The sequence below is a fragment of the Mus caroli genome, unplaced genomic scaffold (assembly GCF_978045245.1).
Source record: "Mus caroli unplaced genomic scaffold, Mus_caroli_1 scaffold_4, whole genome shotgun sequence".
In the NCBI taxonomy this organism is placed as follows: Eukaryota; Metazoa; Chordata; class Mammalia; order Rodentia; family Muridae; genus Mus; species Mus caroli.
In genome coordinates, this window is record NW_028227259.1 from 6,789,101 (window position 1) to 6,813,573 (window position 24,473).

Below are 24,473 nucleotides of genomic sequence, written 5' to 3' on the forward strand. Positions count from 1 at the left end.
AGTATACACATACAGATTGGGATATCAAAGATAAGAAAGAGTGATACCGGAATTAGGTCTCTTCTGTCGTCTAGAATTCTATCCCTACATTTATATTCTGAATGAAAATTTAAGGGAAAGCCTACAAGATGTCTCAGTGGATAATGATGCTTGCAGCCAGGCCTGGTAACCTAAGTTTAATTCCCAGAACTTACATGGTAAAAGGAGAGACATGACTCCTGTATGATGTTGTCTTCTGACCTTCACATGTACAAACATACACACGCACACACACACATGCACAGCAGATAGATAGATAGATTGATTGATTGATAGATAGATTGATAGATAGTTGTAAAATTAAAAGAAGGTTGTTTTAAAAACATTTAAGGGATTAAGGGATATTTTAATTTTTATTTTTACTTTATTGAATTGGTAGGTAAACAAAAATGCACTGTGAAATATTTCTTTCCTGCTCCATATGGCAAAAATGTATTAATATTGAGCTACTAAGTTTAACAAATGTACTTTTACTCACAGTCAGCTATTGGATGTATCACAGGGCTCCCTATGCAGAAGCTAAAGAAAGTACCCAAGGAGCTAAAGGGATCTGCAACCCTATTGTCGGAACAACATGATGTACTAACCAGAACCCCGGAGCTCTTGTCTCTAGCTGCATATGTATCGAAAGATTGCCTAGTCGGCTCTCACTGGAAAGAGAGGCCCATTGGACTTGCAAACTTTATATGCCCCTATATAGGGGAATGCCAGGGCCAAAAGAATGGGAATGGGTGGGTAGGGAAGTGGGGGGCGCTATGGGGGACTTTTGGGATAGCATTGGAAATGTAACTGAGGAAAATATGTAATAAAAATATTAAAAATTAAAAAAAAACATTAAAAAAAACAGTAAAGAAAAGTTGGTGGGCCAGGCTCTCAGACCTGTCCTCATGCACCTGCCTCCTCTGAGGTACCAGGGCGATGTCCTCACAACCCCTCCTCCTAGGCAGTTGGGCGGAACACTGTGCACTCACCTGTGTTATGAAAGTCTACTTGCAAGAGTTTTACCCTATCTTTTTCTAACTCAGTGCAATATTTCAGAGAAATAAAATGGGTTTACCATTACTTTAAAAAAAAAGAAAAAAGATGTTTGTGCTAACCTGGCAAGCTACCATGAAAGCTATAATTCCTAGGAACCCTTCACCACTGGGGGAGCTGTACTGCAGATAACTGAGTGCCAGCCTGACTCGGTGCCCTCAGAGGGAACAGCTTGATGTTAAGGACAGCTCACATATTCCATGTCATATATATAAATATTAGCCAAAATAAACAAAAAGCCAGAGCACAGCTCTGCTGCCATCTTGCCTTGAGTGTGCTTTCTGACCCACTCACTAATGGTGAGCAATAAGACTGTGGAGAGTTATAGATCCACGTCCTTGTCCCCACTTGACGACTCCTTACGAAGCTGTAATACTTTGCAGAGGACAGGATGGAAGAAAGTAGATCTTGTATTTCCAAACAATACTTCTGATAGAAGAAATTATGTCGTTTGTAGGAGTATAAAATCACTGGGTGTTTTAAAAATACATAACAGAATTTAAAGGTAACTATGTAACAAAATAAACTATCAGATGACCCACGTCTAGTGTCGTGGTAACTATATGCTGCTTAGCTGGCACAAAGAGCAACCATTAGTAAGCAGTCTAAGATAGCAACGACAGGGCCATCAATGGTCAACAAGCAGTAAGGCTCAGTACATGACACCTTATACAAATTCATGAAAGATATATGTTTTACCTTACTATCTACAGGCAGCCAATTCTTTTAGCAAAAAAAACTGTCAAGAAAGAAGGAAAAAAACCAAAAACCTCAATATTTTAAATATTCGAGGGCTATCTTCTAAGCTTGGCACTACTTCATATTTGACAACCCTGAAGACAGCAAGGTTACTCACAATCAACTACAACTATTTTGACTATAATCTCTAGCATTTTATGACATAATGAGTGTCTACACAGGGTAATCATCCCATTTGCAATAAGAATTAGTAAGCACTGGAATAACTCACTATGCAATAAGTAAAAAGAAAAAAAAATCTCACAATATGGCCTTGTATCAGTGAAATCACCATTTCACACTAAACTGTCACCATTCAAGTAGAACCACAGTGAAATTTCTTCTAAAATAAAAGCTTCATATTGCCATCTATGGATGAAAACTGAAACAAGCTCACATTAATAATATAAAAGAAATTTGATACTCACCTAGTCTCTTGAGCTTGAGGAATGGAACCATCTAAGACTACAGTGGTGACCACCTTCCCTTGGTCAGTTGCTCGAGCCTATCAGGTAAGCGGTAATTTCTGAGCTAATTTGAATGGCCTATAAGGTCTCTTCCTTCCAAGACCATTCCATGTTATGTAAAAAATGAATAATCTGTAACTTCAGGGAATGTGTTAAATTCAGGTAATGAGGGCATCATTTTGCATTCAAATGATGTCATAAAATGAATAAAAACAGTCCTGAAGCTACCAAGGGAGTGACTATGACTTAAAAGATTCTTAGAGAGTCACTGCATACCCAGCATTGACCTAGGTGCTTTATAAATGCCACTCATCTGGTCTTCTCAGCATGTTTGGGAGCTCGGCACTTACAAAGCTTAATGATACGAACTGGAATTGATCAGTGAATAAAAGTGAATAATACTCCTGCTCACTCTTGAGAATTACAATTATTCTTCTGTAACACTAGGATGATACCATAGGATCATGAATTTAGCCAGTTAATCCTCCTTGCCAAAAGGCTTACATAGCCTGCAGAGCCAAGTCCCAACTCCTCAGAACATCAGAACTTGCTGCAGCATCTAGGAGCGACATGCTTCTCACACTGGTCCCCCAAATCTCATCTGCAGTTAGCAGAGGCAATGCCTGGCTTCCATGTGACTCTGAACATGCTGCCCTCTCTGCTAGCTATGCCCACTCCTTGTCTGTAATATGACCAATCAAACAGCACCTCCTGGGAGAGCCCAGAGACTTCTTGTGGGGTTATGCGCTGGGCACTGGGCTTCCACTGTTTCCACAGCCCCTGTAATTACCTCAAGACTGAAGGGCAAAGAATAATTGTTCAAGCACTCATTCATTTTCCCAGCTCTCTGTAAACCCCTTAAAGGCTAGAACTGTGGCTTTTATTTCTAAATCCCTATGACCTTGATTTACTTAAAATGCTAACTAGCAAGAGCTCAAAGTGAATAAATTCCTCTTAATGAGTCAATAAAAGAATTGCTTGCACACAGACACACACACACACACACACAAACACACACACGCGTACCTTATGAGGTAACAAAAGAATCATCCAGACATTATTTCTATAATACAAAGGAAAATGCTAAAGATATCCATGGGTACCTACAGTGCCAAAAGTTCTTTTTACCAAAATAATAATGATAATAATAATAGTAACAAGAGCTATATAAAATCCACACATTTTCAGGTTAAATTATAGCTCTCTGGAAACCAGGAAGGCCTAACAGACAAGAAAATCCCTCAGTTTCCTCTCTGTAGGAAATACTGGTCTTTGAGATTCCATCAGTTCTCTGTGGTGTCCTGCTGCAATTAAAGGATCCTGGTAAAGTACATTGACTCCCTGGGTGATGGAGATATCAAAATGTGCTGTGTGTACCTTTAGATACCGAGGATAATTTGCCATAATTATAAATAGCATTACTTCCAATTCTGACTCGGAGTAGTCATCTATACATGTTTAACCTAAGTTCTACCAAACAACAGTCTCATTCACCTCAGCTGCAAAGTTTCCTTGTGAAGGGCCTATCGTATCGTATGCCCCATATGGAGAGGCCCATCTGAGTTAAAACGTCTCAGAAGAGGTGTTCTAGAAACATTGAGAGAGAAAACAACACTCTTTTTCTCAGAAGCAGTGGCCTTCCTTCTATCATCACAAAGTGGGCGAATATGAGGTCATGGTCAGCGGGCGGCAGAGACAGAGGTCCCGCGTCTGTTCCCTCACACCCCTCGCTCTGCATCTCTGCTCCTCTCCATCCTTCCTTCCCTTCCCACAAAGACTCTGGGGCTTGCTCTAACACACTGTCTACATCAGCAAATTCCTGACCATGGAAAACTCTATACAGAATAAAAGACGTCATGTCTCAATAAGTAAATTTCAATGAAAATTAAAAATAAGAACCAATTAAAAGGCAAATTAAAATAAAGACAAAAGCATAGGTAGAAGACACTAAAAGAGACTTCAATGAACTAAGCATGCCCTTTCTTTTAGCTCTGGCTCAAAATGAATGCGTGTGTGTGTGTGTGTGTGTGTGTGTGTGTGTGTGTGTAACAAACATATAAGTATATTTTTGAGATAAGTGTTTCTGAAAGAATGGTTGTTTTATAGTATCAAAGAATGAATCTTATTTTTACTGTGGCAATTCAGAGTTGCATTTTTAATATAGCCCTTATCTTTCAGAGTTTTATTACTGAAAATGTTAATAAACAAAGCATCAGTTGCTTGCTTCAAAGTAATACAGAAAGGAGCAGGCCAGTAGGAGGCAGAGAAAAGCAAGATGGACTGTAAGTTCCCAGTCACTGAAGCTAGAATTCACTATATTCCTCTGTTTAGTTTGTGTGTGTGTGTCTAGATTGTTTTTTTTCTTTTTAATCAGAGGCTACAAACAAGCATCAGAATACTCCTTCACAGGAATAATTATTAACTAACTGAAAAATAAGACAGGATCCCTTCTGCAGGTTTTCCATGGAAACAGGCCAAAATTTAACAAGAGAAACAAGCAGCTGCCAAGCATTAATTCAGATAATAAAATCCTTCATTAAGAGCTGGACATGTTAGGTTCTCTACTACATTAATCTAACATCCATGGATACTACAAGTTACCCTGAATTTCTACCTATGTCAACAAAATTTTAATGGAGCCAAATATTCAAGTGCAAATATAGACTTAGATATTTTTCACTCTTTACATATGTCACACACGTGAATAACTGAGTACATTATCACATCACAGTTATGTTAGTGTTGAATGTATTTATGATATGAAACTGCCCAGCTTATCTTTACTTAAGTAAAGTTTTCAATTACCAACTACATGAACTTCAGATGCACTTGTAGATGAACAAATTGTCAGCTTGATCCATACAAACATAAAAACACTTATGGTCCCAAAAATGTTTGCTAGAGTTAGCCAGTACTCATTTGTATCTATAGATGTTTGGTATTGATTAAAATGCAAGTACTGAAATAAGTTAGTTTTCAGAGCAATGTAAGTGCTCAATAAAATGATCGCACCCGAGGAAGACACGTTTTCGGACATTAAGTTAGGACTGAATGGGCATGTCTCTGGTGTTCAAAAATCTCAGTGACCAGGGGATTTTGAGATGTTGTTTATTTTAGTTTGGTTTCTTAGAGCAGCCTAGTTTTCTTCTCCTCTCTTCTTTCTACAATAATCATCTTGGTTGGTAATGTTTTCTCTCAGAGTTAAAACAACAAAGGTGATGATGCATATCCTGCCTAAATAGAATCTCCTCCTACCCCATGCAGTTTTTGCTTGACTAAGGAGATGGGGGTCTGTGCCTCTTGTCCCTAGCTCAGGTTATAGGGCTACTAGGTGCATCCAATGCTACCCCTACCCCCTAGCACCTCTGCAAAACATTAGCCTACCCTTCTTTCAGTTCCTTTTTTCCTCCTTTTTGCACTTGCACCAAGAGTATCATGCGGGAATCACATTAGGACTGTGCTCTTTTCACCCGGTACACCGCTTTTCCAGGGCAACCCTAAGCAAACGCGGGGTCCCTGGGCAGCGTGGAGGACCACCTCCAGAACCCTGCCACTCACCTGCGGTCCGCCAGGGTTGCCCCTCACCGGAGTGTTGAGCTGGTCTTGCTGAGTTTCGTCCTCGCCGCCCAAGCTATAGATGAGGCGCAGTGGTATGATGCTCTGGCGCTCCAGGAAGCGGTTTTCGTTCCCCCTCTCCAGTCCTTTCAGTGAGGCGACTCCTTGCAGGCAGGCAGGAGGGAAGGAGGGAGTGGAGAGAAACAGCAAAAAATAATGACCCTGACCCACAGGCCTCCATCCTGCGGTCCTCATCACCTTTATTCCCCCGCCTCCTCCCTCCCGGACCTAACTGGGAAGGACGCAGAGACACCAGCTGGAAAACCCTGGAACCAGCTCCCCTGGAGCATCTCCGGGCCCAGAAACAGGGCACCCCTTTCCCATTCTCCTGAAGGAGACTCTTCTTTTGCAGGAGGAAAGAGAAAAGAAAGAAAGAAAGAAAGAAAGAAAGAAAGAAAGAAAGAAAGAAAGAAAGAAAGAAAGAAAGAGCATTTGATCTCAGATTGCTGAGGCATCCTCGTGTCCCCCACACATGTGTGCTTACACCCCTTCCGCGCCGCCCTTCAAAAAATAAAAATAAAAAACCGCGCACTGTGGAATTGCGGGTGCGGCTTTTCGGGGTCCTTCCAGGCTCCAAAGTGTCCTGGACGCCCCAGCAGCTGCGAACTTACCTGCCCGACCGCAGCGCGCCTCGGGGCAGGTCCCCAAGACGCAGAGCAGCCAGAAGGACGCGGCCGCTGCTGCCTGCATGGTGGCGGCGCTCAGCTGCTCCTGCCCCGGCCCGGGGCTCGGGCTCCCAACCGCCCCTTCCCAGCCCGAGCCGCTGCCTCTGCCGCAGCCGCGTTTGCCTCAGTGCTGCATTGTGCCTGGCGGGCGCTTCGGTGGCGAGGGCAGCTAGCAAGCGCCGCTTCGGGCGCCAGGCTGTACCTAAGTGGCTTCTAGCGCCTCCCACCTCATCCCCAGGCGGAGGCCGGGGCGGGCGGCCAGCATGGCGGGGAGCGAGCCGGGTGCGCAGCGGGCCTGGTGGTGCACTTGCCCCCGCGCCGCATCCGGCCATGCGCACCAGTGTAGCTAGGAAATGTAGTTCCCTCCCCGCACAGCTAGCTGGTCTCCAAGGCGACGCGACCATCGCCACCCCAAAACCCAAGAAGGAGACTGCAGACCAAAGAAGGAGAGAGGTGATGGAGGTCACCTGCACAGTGGCCACACCCTGAATTCGCCCCAGAGGTCTGCGAGGAGCTGCAGGGTTGCTCACTAGCTACTACTATTGCTTGTGTTTCCAAGCGACCATGCCTTGAGTGCAGGACAAGTCAGTTTTGACACAGATCTGGACTGAGGGCCTACTGTGTGCTGGGCGTGAGTCACACGTTTTCAGGTGCAATTAAGAAAAGTCTTTTTGATAAGAATTTACCCAAGGCGGTTTTCAATGCTTTTAGTCGTATGAAGTATTTTGCTAACAGGTGTGTCTGTGCACCCGCCATGTGTATGCAGTATCTATGGTTGGAGGCCCAAAGAGAATGTTGGGTCCCTAGGACTGGGGTTACAGAAGGTTTGTGGGTTATGGAAATCCAACTCATTTTCTCAGGAGGAACACTTAGTGTTTTAAACCTCTGCGATATCTCTATCCATTCTCCACGCCTTTTTTTTTTTTAATTGGCATTTAATTTCATTTTAATTTTGATACCTAAGGGAGAGTGGTTAACCCAACTCCAGAAGAATCAGATGTCTCCTAGAGGTCTAGGAAGGCTTGTGAAGTGTGAGTCCACTGGATATTCTGCGATACGTTTGCTTCCTCCTATATCTCTCAGCTTCAAACCTGCACCAGTAATAGATAAGGGAAACTACTTTCTCAGGCCACTTTCCCTACCTAGGGCGTGGCACTATTCAAAAGTGTAGCTTTGTTGGAATAGGTGTACCTCTGTGGGTGTAGGCTTTAACCCCCTCCTCCTGGCTGCATGGAAGCCAGTCTTCTCCTCGCAGCCTTCAGATGAAGTCATAGAACTCTCAGCTCCTTCAGCTCCTCCTGCCATATGCCAGCCTCGACACTTCCATGCTCCCACCCTGATGACAATACACTGAACCTCTGAACCTGTAAGCCAACTCCAATCAAATATTGTCTTGATAAGTGTTGCCTTGGTCATGCTGTCTCTTCACAGCAATAAAGCCCTAAATAAGACACTGCCCCTATCAAATGTTAGAGGCTCACCAGGATGAAATAATAATAACACACATATTAACATAATTAGAACTTGAGCTTTATAGATTTTGAAATCTATATATTGGCATTTGACCCTCAGAACAAAAGAGAGAGAGAGAGAGAAGATTAAGAATTAGATCAAGTAGGCTTTATCACAAAGATGCAGAAATGACTCAACATATGTAAATCAATAAATGTAATCCAACATATAAAAAACCGAAAGACAAAAAACCACGTGATCATCTCATCAATTGCAGAAAAACCCAACATCCCTTCATCGTAAGAGCTGTGAACAGATTTGGGATGCAGGGGACATACGTAATCAATAAAGACAACTTACAACAAAACCATTGGCAGCATGAACTTAAATTAAGAGAAACTCAAAGCAATTCCACTAAAAGGAACAAGATAAGATTGTCTACTCTCTCCATTCCTATTCAATATAGAACCTGAAGTCTTAGCAAGAACAATAGACAACTAGTGGAAATAAAACTGGAAGTGAAGAGGTCAAAGTATCTTTATTTGCAGATTATAACAGACCTCAGACTGTAGTAGGTCCACAGGCCATAGCATAACTGACTCCATGATGGAAGTACCCTTCAGGCTGTAAAACTCAGGAGGTAGACACCACCACCTGCCCAAATGAAAACAAAGACCTAATCCATCAAACCCATAGTTCTGAGGAAGGCTCTAAATGTACTAACCTTGCTTTTCAGCTTCTGTGGGCTCTGCTTCTGGCTCACTGCTCTTATTAATTGAAGTATGTCAACTGAGACCTTTTTGTGTGCTTGAAAACTCACCCTGAGAAAGTCCCAGGGCTACATTGGGATCACGAACACCCAGTATAGTCTCCGACTGAATAATAAAGATTTTCTATTGATTTAAACCTGTGTCTGAGCAGTCTTGTCTACTGAATATCCCACAAGAGGGATGATATGATAGTATACATAAATGACTGAAAATTCCAACCAGGGAACCCTGACTGCTGATAACACTTTCAGCAAAGTATCTGGATACAAAAGTAATTCCCCAAAATCAGTAGCCTTCTTATATACAAATGTCAAGTGGGATGAGCAAGAAATCAGGGAATATCTTTCACAATTGAAAATATCTTCAGATAATTCTAACCAAGCAAGTGAAAGAATGACTTCTATGATAAGATTGTTAAGTCATTGAAGAAAAAAATTGAGAAGATATCAGAAGTTGGAAAGATCTCCCATGATCATAGGTCAATAGCATTAATATAGTAAAAATGACCATCCTACCCAAAGCATTATACAAATTTAATGCAAAGTTTTATTATTACATTGCTCTAAATAGAGTGCTTACTTTTTCACATTTTAGGTTATTTGGAATATGCTAAATAATTTCAAAATCTAAACATATCAGTTTGATGTAACAAATATTGAAATACTTTTTTTAAAGGTTTGTCATAGTTAGTCATTGCTACGGCACTAACAGCATAGACTGAGTAACTTAAGTAACCACCATGTAAGGAACAGAGCTGTAACTCCTGCCTGGGTTTGACTCTTAGCACTACCAAGCAAAACACACACACAATGAAACATTTATCACAGTGGTAGAGGTCAGAAAGCAAGGCCGGCACTGCAAGATCTGGTGCCAGGCAAGGACTACTTTCTGAGCCATGGACAGCAGCCTCCTTGCCCCATCCTTATGAGATACAAATAGTTCTTTCCTGCTCTGACCACTCTCTCTCTCTCTCTCTCTCTCTCTTTCTCCCTTTGCCATGCAAACATTAATCTGATAGTGGAGGTTTCACCCTCGGACCTAGTTACTTCTCAAGATCTCATCTTCAAATACCATCATAGTGGGGCTTCAATATATAAATTTTGGAGTGATGCTGAAAGACTCCGAGAGGAGCCCCTCGCTCCGGCCTCAGAACAATAGCGGACACCCAAGAACTCAGGATAGACCGAGCCTGTTGCAAACCACATGAGGCTTTATTCGGGGAAAGCCAGAGCTCTGGGGAGGACTCATATCCAGTGCAGGAGTAGAGGAGTCGACCTCGAGAGGAAAGAGGTCCCAGTTTTTATAGGCCCTCAGGGGGGAAAGGAGAAGGGGGAGAGACGGGGATTTCCACATCTAAACAATGTCTATTCTCAAGAAATGGGTATGGGAGGGGTACAAGGAGAGAGTCTGATGCTGGTGTAGCAACTCAGGATTGGCCGGGCTGTGGTTGCTGGGGAGATTTTCTGACTCTTTCTCAGCAACCAATATTACAAACACCTGGCAATGGGCTTCATCAGTGGGCACACACATGGGTCAATGAACGGTCAAAACATTGGCAGACACACAGGTTCAAGGAGTAGCCAGAGCATTGTACACCTCTATTTTTCTAAATCAGTGAAGCTAGTTCTGCTAACACTGACATCTATCTTGCCAATTTCAGGGCTTCTGTGTCCTTTACTTTCTGTCAGGATCTTTCAATGCAAATCACTCCTTAGTAGAAGTTAAAAAGACCTCACTCATTAGACTTAGAACTCCAAATTACTAGATGCTTAGAAACAATACTAAATGACAAATTATGTCTTCATTAATGTGTATGCAAATATTAAATTGTATGTATGTGTTTGTCATGAATACAGGTATGTGCACATGTGTACACACAGCCATGTGAAGACCTGACTTTGAACTTCTGATATTCCTGCCTTTTTCCTCTGTGTGCTGGAGTTATAGGTCATTATATCCTATCTCTTCTCATATTGTTTGAATGGTAAAGTCTCTAAGAAGAAAAATTAACTTTGTGTTGGTTAAAATTTCTATAAACTCATAAGTATAGGAATGTACTTATAAATTTATATATGTATATTATATATTTAAATATTTATACATTTATAAGCATAATTTTATTTATATAAATATAAATTTTGTATTATACATTTAAATTATGAGTATCTACTATATTTATAAATACAAATATATTGTGTTGTAAATTTGTATATTTATAAACTCATAAGTATATATATTTAAAGATGACCACTTAGGATTAGATAATCTATAAAGGTTCTCATCTCTAGAGAAGTTAGGTTCTTCTTCCCTTATGAAATCAATAGTTGCTTATAGTTCTTCATCTAGGGGTCGACTAAATGGAGTCAGCAGATGTGTGTGTGTGTGTGTGTGTGTGTAAGACAATAATAATTAAAGGAAAATAAGTCACAAATTTGAGCGGGGAAACTGAGGAACTGGAGTGTGGTGAGGGTGGCTTAGAAATGTTATTGATACAATACTCATGTATGAAATCTTCAAAAAAAGTTTAAAAATAAAATAATGACCAAAAACATTTATAAACTTTTAAATCTTACTTGAAATGTGAATGAACAATATAAGAAACAAGCAACATGTCAATATTTGCTTACACAAAAACTCTAAAATGATATGGCCTCTGTTACTTCCAATACAGAAAGCTAAAGTGTGTTTGTATCAGAGAATGTTTAATTTTCTGTTCAGTGGAAAACAAGCAGCAATGCTTGAGTACATCAAGACAGTAAGAAGATAATATATTTAATTCAATAGATTCATATTATATTAATCTTATTTAATTACATAACATTGATACAGTTAATAAAAATACATACAGTTTCTCAAACTGCACATTTTGGGATGGGCTGAAAAGCCTCCCCAAATTTCTCCGGATGAGGGTGCTTCTAGGATTGCTTGTATACATATACATATGTTTTCTTAATTCATTTACATTTATTTTGATATGTGTTAGACTGTATGTACATATGTGTACCACTTGCATGCCTAGTGCCTACAGAAGCTGGAAAAGGGCTTTGCATCCTCTGGAACTGAAGTACAACCCTTCATGAGCCACCATATGGATGACAGAAAGCCAACCTCGGTGCTCTGCAAAAGCAGCCAGTGCTCTGAACTGCTGGCCCATCTCTCCAGCCCCTCTATTTTTACATAGTTGAATTAAACAAGAAATCACTAAAATCACTAACACAAAGGGAACTTGTGGGACGCCACATACACCATTACAAGATGGCGCTGGCTACCGCTGGCCACCAAGCATAAGTTTGGGTAAACAACTAATGTGCAGTAGAGTTTTTTGCCAAGTCACTGCCTGGTCTGAGGCATGCAAATGAGGTACTGAAAGCATAACCAATCGGGTATAGACAGGCCTCTCCTAGGCCTCTATAAGCAGCACCAGTTCTGGGGCTCAGGGTCTTTTCGCCTCTGCAATTAAGCTCTCCCAATAAACGCTTGCAGAAGGATCCTGTTGTGGCATCTTTCTTGCTGGCGAGTCGGGCACTCACAAGTGGTGCCAAAACCCAGGAAGAGACATCTTCAGGCACGAGCGAAGACCCCCTGTTACAGGGAGGATTCAGAACTGCATCACAGGGAGGAGAAGTGTTCCCGCAATAAAGGCTGTTGAGAAGGATTCGACTTCGTGGATTCAGAACTCTTCAGCTGGGGAACGGCGCTACCTGTAAGTAAAAAGAAATTAATGTAAGTCTCTGAGAGGTATGCTTTCCTACGGAATAGATCCGGTAATTGTTGCTGGGGTTGTGCTGCTTGTTTTCTTTCTTATCCTGATATTGTGTTATTGTCTTAATTTTCATCTCCCTGGACACGACTGTATCTGCTGGGAATAGCTTGGCAGATACATAAGATCATAAAGCAAGTGTAGATAAAGTCGTGAGTCGATCTTGGGACTAAGAATTGCACGTAAATAAGTGAGTGTCTCAAGGACACTTTAGTCCAGGACAATCATGGGTACTGGCCAGTCTACACCGTTAGTAGGGCCGGTGCCAGCCTTGCTTAATGGACGAGGTCTAAAGATTTCTGAAAGTACAGTGAGAGGGTTTTTAACAGAGATAGACAGACTGGCTCCTTGGTTTGCCCCCACTGAGTCCCTGATGCTACCTAGTTGGGAAAAGTTAGGGAGAGATATAGCAAGAGAGGAAGCTGAAAGGAAAGTGAAAGCAGGAACAAGACCGTTATGGAAGTTGATTAAGGATTGTATCCAGGACAAGAAATGTGAACCAGCTGTTAAGGAAGAGCAGCGACTTCTGCAGGAGCACCAGGAAAGCATGTCAGAAACAGAGAAATGAAAAGGAAGGAGCGCACAGAAAAATAAGTAAAGGAAGAGATATAAAAAGAGAAAAGGAAAACAAACCAAAATATAGAGATTCAAAAGACAATATAAAGAATGAAGATCAAAAAATTGAGTCAATCTCCTCTCGAGGACTTTGAGTTATTAGAATTATCTAGCTCGGAGGACTCGGAACTATCAGCAGGTGAGGAGGAAGATTTGGAGGAGGCTGCTGCAGAGTATGAGGCAGAAAGATATGGTCCAATAGCGAGGAGTCTCAGTGCTCCCCCATCACCTCCGCCTTATACAGAAAAGAAAACAAGTGGCAATGGCCACTCTTTTTGCACTCCTAGAGGGTTGCATAAAATATGTCACGCTTTTCCTGTTTTTCAGGATCAAGCTCAACAGCGATATTATGAGCCAATATCGCATAAACAAGTGAAAGATTTAGCAGAGTCAGTAAGGACTTATGGAGTCAATGCCTCTTTTACTCAGTCCCAAATTGATAGACTGGCTCACCAAGCCATGACTCCTTCTGATTGGATGAGTGTGGTAAAGACATGTCTTACTATGGGACAGTATCTAGACTGGAAGTCTATATGGCATGATCTGTGTTTGAGTCAGGCCTGTGCTAATGCTACTGCAGGGCAACCAGCATGGAGCTTTGAAATGCTTACAGGTCAGGGTATATGGACAAACAATCAATTAGGATACGCAGTGCAGGTCTATGATCAAATCAATCAGGCAGCAGTGAAAGCTTGGAAAGCATTGCCTAATCTAGGAGAGGTATCTGGTAATCTGACAAAAATTATTCAGGGAGTTAATGAGCCGTTCTCTGAATTTGGGGCTCGCATGATGGAAGCAGCCAGACGCATATTTGGTGATTCTGAGGCTGCAATGCTGCTAATTGGACAACTAGTTTATGAGCAATGTACCAAAGAATGCAGAAATGCTATCACACCTTGGAAAGGGAAAGGACTACAGGCATGGATGAAGGCCTGTAGAGAAATAGGAGGAACCCTTTCAAATGCAGGGCTGGCTGCCGCAGTTTTGATGGCACAAACAAAAGGAATAACCTGCTATAATTGTGGACAAATAGGTCATATGCAAAAGCAGTGTTTAAAGGGTAAAAAGAGTAGGCTTGAGAATAAATATTATCTCTATAATATTAATAATAAATAATAAATAGTTAATATAGAATAATAAAACATTTAATAAATATTAAAAGAAAAATATTTAATACTAATAAATAGATAAATAAAAATAAATAATAAATAATAATATTATCACTATAATAATAAATATTATCTCTGATTCTGTTTATGTGGTTAATGCTCTATTAGCATTAGAGACTGCCGGAAATTTTAAGCAGTCTAGTCCAGTATCTGAAATTTTGATGAAAATACAGGATTGCATTTTGATGCATGAGCACCCCTTTTATATTCTACATATTAGAGCACATACATCATTACCTGGACCTATGGTTAAAAGAAATGAAATTGCTGATTCAGCCACCAGAGATATGGTTTTGCTATCACAAAGTTCTATAGAAAGTGCTAAGAATTTTCATCAACTTTATCATGTCCCTGCTTCTACATTGCGACAGAAGTTTAAGCTCACACGAAGAGAAGCCCGAGATATTGTCCTACAGTGTGGTAAATGTGTAGAATTTATTAATGCACCTTCTGTGGGCATTAATCCTCGCGGATTGCGACCCCTAGATATTTGGCAGATGGACGTCACGCATATCCCAGCTTTTGGCAAATTACAATATATACATGTGTCCTTAGATACCAGTTCTGGTGTCCTACATGCCTCTCCCTTGACAGGGGAAAAGGCAGTTCATGTCATATCCCACTGCTTAGAGGCTTGAGCTGCATGGGGCAAGCCCCTGCTGCTAAAGACAGATAATGGTCCTGCATATACCTCTTCTAAATTTAGTCAATTTTGCAAACAAATGCAAGTGAAACATATTACTGGGTTGCCCTATAATCCACAGGGCCAAAGCATCATTGAAAGAGGCCATCGTACTTTGAAACAATATTTGCAAAAACAAAAAGGGGGAATAGAGGCTATGACGCCAAAAATGGCTCTATCCCTTACAATATTTACTCTTAATTTTAAAAAATTGGATGATGCTGGAAGATCACCAGCCGAGAGGCATGGCCAATGGCCTCAACCGCCCAATGAAATGGTCAAGTGGAAAAATGTACTTGATAATAAATGGCATAGTCCGGATCCCATATTAATCAGATCCAGGGGAGCTATTTGTGTTTTTCCACAGGGTGAAGATAATCCACTTTGGGTTCCGACCCGACTGACAAGAACTATGAAAGATCAAAATGAATCCCAAAATGAGATGATCCTGTTATTCTTACTCCTGATGATTGAGACAGGGATAAGTATACCTCTGTGGGCCGTAGTGAGATCATGGCCAGTAGAATCCTTATCGGTACATTCAAATTCCTCTACCTTGCCTTTGTTTTTTGCAACTGAATGTTTTTTGGATGCACCTTGTGCACGACACCCTCCTCAAGAGCCACGGGTGTATAATAGTACGAGTTTTCAGTTAAATTATACACTATGCTTTGTGCATAATGTGGATAAACCTTTTACACCCTGTATGTTTTTAAAGAAAAAGATTATCTCTAATTGGGCAGATCCCATTACCCAAAATAAAGTGAGCTCTGGAGTGTTACTTAATGCTTTAACGCAAGTTGTTCAAGGAGTACAATCAGGCTCAAGTGATGTTGGAAATAATGTAACTTCACCTATAAACATCACCACTATTATGATAAAGGGAAATGTGACTATTCCAAAAAGATCACGATGGCCCGTTGGCAATGCTACTGCTATACACAGCGTGCCCTGGTGTCTTCCGGACCTTGCATTTCCTATAATTTTTTCACCTTGTCAATCAAAATTTTTTCCTCAGAAAGAAATAGCAAAGGGTTTTGTTTTGTCACCTCCATTGGATTTTGCCGTAATGAATGATAAAGGAGATGCTACAGGAAAAGAAAATATTTCTCCATATTACCAATGGATTTTAAGTAATGAGGCAGGTGCTAGTACCAGTTTGTCAGCCTTTGCATTGCTGACTGGAAACTTTCATGAGATATTGAATTTTTCTGCCACACTTTCCAATACCTCTGCTCATTTAGAGAATGTGACATCTAATAGAGTTATCAGAAATATGACTACTTCTCCAGTAGAAGTTTGTGTTAATCCTCCATTTTTCTTTATATTGGCTGAATTTCAAAATAATACAGAATGGTTAGATTGTACAAATGTCACTTGTTTTTTGATGCAATGCTGGAATGGAACCAAATTCTTAGCCTTAGTGGTACATCTACCAACTTTTGTCCCTGTGCCTGTTGAGGCAGATCCAGTGAAGTTCCCAATTATGAGTCTTGTTCGGCAAAAGAGAGATTTTTGGAATCACAGCTGCCATTGTTACTGCCATTGTGGTGTCTGAAGCGTCAGTGATTACCTCAGGAATTGCTATGGCCAATCCAGTTAATACTGCTGACACCATAAGTCAAATAGTAGAGAAAACGTCTGAGGCATTGCTTACCCTGCAAAGGGTGGATTCTCATATCGCCTCAGGATTAATGTTAGTGAATCAGAGAGTGGATATTTTACAACATAACATGAAACAGATGATGCATGTCATACAAATGAGTTGTGTGGCATCAACTCCGCATGTGTGCATTACTCCCATTATTATATTAATAATTCTTTTATTAAAATTACAGAGTTATTGAATTATCTGAAGGGGAACTGGTCGCAGGAGCTGGAAAGGTTGCAGACGAAGCTGCAGATACAGATCCTGAACCTTAATGGGACCAGAGTGGAACCAGTGACCCTTGGAGACTTTACCTCTTGGCTTACCTCTGCATTTTCTTACTTTAAGGAATGGGTGGGAGTGATTTTGTCTGGTGCCACCATATGCTGTGGACTGGTATTCATGCTTTGGTTGGTTTGCAAATTCAGAACCCAACAAAAACGTGACAATGTGATTATAACTCAGGCACTTTTAGCCATTGAAAACGGCGCCTCCCCTGAAGTTCGGTTATCTATGCTCAAGAATTAGTCGGCATCTGAGTCCTCTGCTCTTGCACCCTACGGATTTATGGATCCATTGCACTGGGATGAGAGAGACTCAACAATCATTGATCAGCCCTTGCACATCGCTGAGGTTTCCTCATTACACGCGGTAGGGTGATCATGATTTCCCCGCTAATTCATTCCCTTAAAACTTAGCTGGCCTCTTTTGTAGAGTTCGCCCTAGGTCATTTAGCAGTTGCTGTCACACAGCGTCACAGTATCCAGAGATGGGCAACTTTCCTCGTGCACAGACCAACCTAAGTCACGGGGCCTGGTGGCGATAGGGTAACCCTATGACAGGTAAGGCTGTGACACTAGAGGAACGACCTAAAACAGGAGCCGTGGCAGATGGAAATAACTGCACGGGCCTAGTCCAGCATCATTTTATTAAAATTAAAGGGGAGATGTGGGAAGCCACATACGCCATTACAAGATGGCGCTGGCTACTGCTGGCCACCACCCATAAGTTTGGGTAAACAACTAATGTGAGCATGTGCAGTAGAGTTTTTTGCCGAGTCACTGCCTGGCCCGAGGCATGCCAATGAGGTACTGAAAGCATAACCAATCGGGTGTAGACATGCCTCTCCTAGGCCTATATAAGCAGCACCAGTTCTGGGGCTCAGGGTCTTTTCGCCCCTGCAATCAAGCTCTCCCAATAAATGTCTGCAGAAGGATCCTGTTGTGGTGTCTTTCTTGCTGGTGAGTCGGGCACTCACAGGAACTGGAAATATACCCACCAAATATAATAATAATTAAATAACACATTTTAGTTAACAAGTGTCTCAAAAGAAATATATTAAAACAAATGTAAGAAAAAATATAGCAGTAATCTATGAAATTGAAAACAGGAAATCAAAATAGACAAACACAAAATTTGACAATTTAAAATGATGAATAGAACTAATAAACACGGAGTCATGATAACTAATAAGCAGAGAAGACACAAATACAAGTGGTAGCGAAGAAAGAGGATCGATGACTGCTGGTCTGGTCAAATAGACATTCAAAAGATTACAAAGGAACATTCTAGACACCATGTCAATAATAATGGCCTTTCAAACCACAAATCTTGCAGAATCTTGGTACAGTGGCTGGCAAGTTCAGTCATGCTTGGAAAAAAGAATGATAGCAAATTCTGTGAACTTTCTTCCACAACACAGAAGCAGAAAGAGTTCCTACCAGCGGTGAGGCCAGCATTAGCATGGCTCTAAAAATAAAACATGAAGACAAACAGAACAGGCCAGTGTCTCTTATGAGCACAAACATAGAAAACCTCAGACAGACACTGGCAAATTGTGTTCAACCAAGTAAAAATAAAAGAGTCGGTTGATAAACTATTTACCTAGCGTTCTTGACAACCTGGAGTTTACTATCTGCCCCAAATAAACAAGGTATGTCATTAGTCTGCATCCTCAGCTTGTGAGGTAGAGTCAAGAACACTAATTTAGGGGTCAATTTTTGCTGCAAAACACCTTGGAAACCAGTCTGGGATACATGAGATCTTGTCTCAAAAACAGCAAGTTAAAAACTGGGATTTATTCTAGGTATGCAAATATGGTTGAATATGTAAAAGTCAATGCAGTCCATTGCAACAACAAGCTAAAGAATAAAAATAATAGGAACATAATTATAAATGCAGGATTATGATATGAAATAATTGCAGTGAAACCTCTCACAAACTCAGAAAAGGGACAACTCCCTCCCTTGATGAAGAATATTCATTAAAAGCACAATTATTGGTAAAATCCTAGATGCTATTCCTCTCAGATCAGAGACAACTTTGAGATGAAAGCTCACCCTTCTACTCAATGTGGGAAGAAAGGATTGTCTCACCCCCAGGGGACCACGCGAAGGCAGAAAATGAACTGGACACCAATGTCATACCTTCAACAGCAAGGGAAATGAGCTCCAAATGGAGGGGTGCACAGTGAAAATGAAACAAGATAAAAATACCTAGAAGGTAAGAGGAAAAACCCAACCACCCTTGGGCTTTCTGTGGCTAGTGAGACCCAACACCAAAAGAAAGGTTCAGGAGTGAACAAATGGTCTATTTTTCATTGCAACTAGAAACATCTACCTGTGTTTCAAAGAACTCAGTTTGTCTTGTGGGTTTTGGTAGGGTTTTTGGTTTGGTTTGGATTGGTTTGGTTTTCTACTTTACATATTCCTTGCATGTTTTTAGGGGGTTCCTGTGTGTACAGATGTGTGAGTCTGTCTCTACATGGATATCTTGTGCTTTCCTTTGATTCTTTTTTTTTTTTGTTTATTTTGTCCTATTCTGATTTTTTGTTTTTGTTTTATCTTATATTGTTATTCAGATGTCTGTTTGCTATCCAATGAGAGACACAAAGAGCATGGATCTGATGGAAGGAAAGGTGGAGGGGATTTGGGGGCATTTACGGGAGAGGAAACTGTAATCAGAATATGTATGAAAAACATCTATTTTCAATAAAAGAAAAAACAACTTCTGTGATAGATATTTTTAAGAGAATTAAAAGATAAGCCACAAACTGGGGTAAAACATCTCCAAAACACATTATCAAAAAAGGGCCTGGAAGCAGAAAATATACAAAGAGCTGAAATTTCGAAAATAGGAAAGCAGAATCGGATGCCCTGTCTGGCATCCTTAAAGGTCTGTACTGATGAAATGGCGAGTGATGGCGCTCACCTGTAACAGGAGACTTTGGAGGCAGAGACAGGAGGATCTGAAGAAGTTCAAAGTTGTTTTGCATAGTAAGTTTGAGACCAGACTGGGCTCTTAAGAGTCTGTCTCAAAACAAAAGCACAAAGGCTAACCAAGATTAGGAAAGAAAACAGTGAGGTGTGGTGTTAACATACCTGTACTTTCAATGTCAGCAGGTAAAAGGGAATTTTAAGTGAGGACCATCTTGGGCTAAATAGCTTTATTTGTTTGTCTGTTGCATGGGGGGGCGGGGGGGTGGTAAAGGGTTGCAGAGGGAGTGTGCTTTTCACATAGTCCAAGATAACTTCAAACTCTGATCCTCCTGCCTTCAGCCCCTTGAGTGTTGGGATAACAGGGAAGAGACACCATGACCACGTCCTTCTTTCAAATCTAAGCATATAATGGAATAAATTTCCTTTATCCTTGCTTTAGCTGATTCCCACAAATTTTAACAAGTGCTGCTATAAATTATCTTTAGTTTTCCTGGTCTGGATTTATGAGTACCTAGATGTTTCCAGTATTTCTTAATGGCTCAATTCCATTTTTATCTGAGGTTAGATACTGTGTTTTCTTTTCTTTCTTTTAATTTCTACAACATAACGTTTTTAATGATTACTTGGGAATTTTACATAATGCACTCCGCTCACACTCACTCCCTAGTTCTCTCAGGACCACATCCCCACCCTTGTAACTCACTCCCAAATAAAAGGAAGAAAAAAGAAAAAAAGTTCAGATTGTGTTGCCCACATACTCACTCGAACATGGTGAAACTCTCAGTGGCCAACCCCTTAAAGAGACCGGGAGTCCTTCCTGCACCAGAACAGAAGCCATCAATTGTGGAGCTCTACATTACCGCATGCTTAACACAGCTTTTAAGAGTTCTCTTTGATGGCTTTCTTTTTGGGCGATCACTTTTGGAGAGGGGTGGTTGGGGTGCAGGTAGCAGCCTTCTGTGTTTCTCTTTCTTGTCCGTATCTATAGTAATTGATAACACTGCAAAAGAGCTTCCTTGCCCTTTCCAATCGGTGGGGGGGGTCATAGATTCCACTTGGTTTCTGGCAATAGCACGGGCATCCACATGGCCTCTGGAGCAGTTCCAGTCATGGAAGTTTTTCACAGAGGTGCCATCCACAAAATTAACTGTTCTTCATTTCAGAAGTCCTGTTGTTACTCAAAGCTCAGGCATATTCGGAGGCTGAGTCTGCTCAAGTTCCAGGTTGCTGCACCCCACCCAACTGGCCACACTCAGCAATGACATGTTCCCCCATCCACTGCAGCCTTCACTCAGTAGCTCAGTCTCCCCTTTGTCTGTCACATCTCTAATTCTGCCTCTCCCTCCACCTCGTATGCACTGCTCTGTTCTTCTATCTTTATCTTTCCTACCTCTCTTTGTTGTAGCATTGGAAACTGTAGTGTGCCACACATTTTGTTTGTTAGTTTGTTTTCCCCAAAGAGCTTTACATGCAAATATTCACTACAACGAGTTGTTGGTCTGGCTCAAGGTTTCTGGTTTCTGAAGCACCATAAATATGGAGCCAACGCCTAGACGAGTTTGGGATACCCTGTTGTTGACTGGAACCAGGGTGATATTGCTCGCGGCTAGGCAGGGCATCCAGGAGCATGTTTTGTGGTAGCTACTCGCTGTCAAACTCTTCCTCAACCCCGATCTGGGCCACCAAGACTTTGTGCTTGGAGCCTTCAGGCAGCACCACTGCTCCTCACTGTCTCCCAGAAGAGCAAGCAGCACTGGCTGAAGCCTTGGGGGCTCCACGCAGAGGCCTGGGCATGACTTTTGTGCCAAGGATATAGTCTTGTCTAAGGACTAAGAGGGCTCTCTGTTCTACCATCTTCTTTTCCAATTTTGTGAGTCCACTTTCTAAAAGCAGCTTCCCATTTGACCTGCTTTTTCTTTTTTTCTTTTTTTTTTTCTTTTTTTATGTAGACCTTTCATCAGCAGCAGGTACTTTCTGTACAATTCAAGTGAATGTGGTGACTCCATCCCAACAGGCATGTATCTCCCTCAACTTCATTAACTGTGCACTAGAAAGATAAAGAATATCCACTACTTGTTGGGTATGGTCTGAATTACCAAGGATGCCTGGCATCTAAATCATCTGAATAGTAATGACATGCAGGAAACAGTTAAATAGACCTTCAAGGTTAGCTCACAGTGAACTGTTCACTGGTTCATGTCTGTGAATTCACCACTAGGAGAGAAATGCAACCTCCCATATGGTGTCTAGGGTAAGAACTCTTACAGAAGAAAAAGCTAAGTCATAACCTTGAAATCATCCACACATTATCCAAGATGATAAATCAAAACTAATATCTGAGGGTAAGATGGCGGGGGTGGTAGTGGTGGTGGATGAGAAGGAGGATCCTGTAGAAGGAACTTATGTCTGTTTGGAAGCTTCACCTGTCAAACAAAGCTGATTGGTCTGCAGCTAAAGCAGGAAGCAGAGGATGGGAGCTCTGGTAGGAAGCAAGGAGTATGGGACAGAGCCAGGGAACAGGGAGGAGCACAGAAGCATGGGAGCTGAGCAGAGATAACCAGCCACATGGCAGAACTTAGAATAAAAAAATGGAATGATTAATTTATGAACTAGTTGAGGAACAGCCAAAGCTTATGACCAAGGTATTTGTAAATATAACTTGAGTTTCAGAGTCATTATTCTGGGAGCTTGGGGAGAGGAGGACTATCACCCCACTACACACACACACACACACACACACACACACACCACAAACACACTTAAACACCAGACACACACACACCGCTCACACACACCACACACCCACACCCCCCCCACACACACTTTCACAGGAAATAGTTAAATAGAGTCCTTCAAAAGGTTAGCTCACAGTGAATTTTACCGTTTGATTTGTCTGCAAGTGTATTATTAGGAAAGAAATGCAACCTCCCGTATTGATATATAGAGTGTTAATTATATTCAGTTGGATTGAAAATGACAGGAGAAGAAGGGAGGGGTTGGGGGTATACAACAATTTCCTACCTCTCCTTGTCACCATTTCCCAATCCCCAACTCTGGTGGCAAAGACCCTATGCTCTACCAAAGGCCATGCCAGGTGCCAGAATACAGGCCCTAACTTGGGCAGAGATCCTCTGCTCAACCACTGGCCAGAAGACCAGAGAAGAAACAGAAACAAAGGAACAAAACACCCATCCAAAAAGATAAACCCAGAAATCAGCACCTAGAGCCCAGCTACTCTACTACAGCAAGCCCTGAAAAATTGGAATAGAAGAATCCCAGCTCAAAGACCCAGAAAATATTTTCAACAAAATCACAGAAGAACAATTTCCTAACCTAAAGAACAAGATGTCTATAAAGGTACAAAAGCAGCTTAAAGAACACAAAATAGATTGGACCAGAAAAGAAAGTTCCCTTACCACATGATAATAAAAAACCCTAAACATACAAAATGAAAAAGAGGATTAAGATCTGCAAGGGGGGAAGGCTAAGTAAAATGTAAAGGCAGACCTATCAGAATCACACCTGTCCTCTCAATAGAGACTCTAGAATACAGAAGGGCCTGGATAAATGTGCTGTAGACTCTCAGAGATCACAGAGGCCAGCAGAGACTACTATAGCCAGAAAACCTATCTATCACCATACATGAGAAAAACTAGATCTTCCATGATAATGTAAGATTAAAATGAGATCTATCTACAAATACAGCCTTACAGAAAGTACTAGAAGAAAAATTCCAACCCAAAGGAAAACTACACCCATAAAAACACAGGAAACACATAATCTCATACTGGCAAGACCAAGAAGGAGAAAAACACACCACCAACAACATAACAATATAACAGGAATCAACAATAATTGATCATTAATATTGATCAATATCAATGAACTCAATTCCCTAATAAAAAGACACAGGCTAACAGGATGGATGTGAAAAAGGGATCCGTCAGTCTGTTGCATATGAGAAATACACCTCAACAGCAAAGGTAGATATTATCTCAGAGAGTTGGGAAAAGACTTTTCAAGCAAATGGACAGAAACATGAAGCAAGCTGGTATAGCCATTCTAATATCTAACAAACATAAACTTCAAACCAAAATTAATGAAAGGTGATGGGGAAGGACACTTCATACTCATCAAAGGAAAAAAATCTACCAAGATGACATCTCATTTTTAGCATCTATGCCCCCAAACCAAAAGCACCAATGTTGTAAAAGAAACATTACTAAAGTTCAAAGTACATGTTGACCCTCACACATTGATGGTGAGAATCTTCAATATTTGACTCTTAGCAATGGACAGATCATCCAAACAAAAACTAAACAAAAAATAATGGAGCTGTGATGGTTTGTATATTTTTGGGCCAGGGACTGGCACCATTTGGAGGTGTGGCCTTGTTCAAATAGGTTTGACCTGGTAAGAGTAGGTGTGTCACTGTGGGTGTGGGCTTAAGACCCTCACCCTAGTTGCCTGGAAGTCAGTCTTCCACTATCAGCCTTTGGATGAAGATGTAGAACTCTCAACTCTCACTGCGCCATGCCTGCCTGGATACTGTCATGCTCACACCTTGATGATGGACTGAACCTCTGAACCTGTAAGCCAG

The 24,473-nt window shown here is 41.3% G+C and overlaps 1 pseudogene across 1 annotated transcript in view; it reads right to left on the reverse strand.

Annotated features, from left to right (window-relative positions):
• Positions 1 to 6,873, reverse strand: part of LOC147004905 (protein DBF4 homolog A-like) — a 115,869-nt pseudogene extending 108,996 nt beyond the window's left edge. Inside the window, exons 1-2 of the transcript XR_015046883.1 lie at positions 6,506 to 6,873; positions 5,838 to 5,998 (exon numbers count right to left, since the gene is read on the reverse strand). The product of XR_015046883.1 is annotated as a protein DBF4 homolog A-like (transcript). The remainder of the gene's footprint in view (positions 1 to 5,837; positions 5,999 to 6,505) is intronic.
• Positions 6,874 to 24,473: the final 17,600 nt, after the last annotated feature.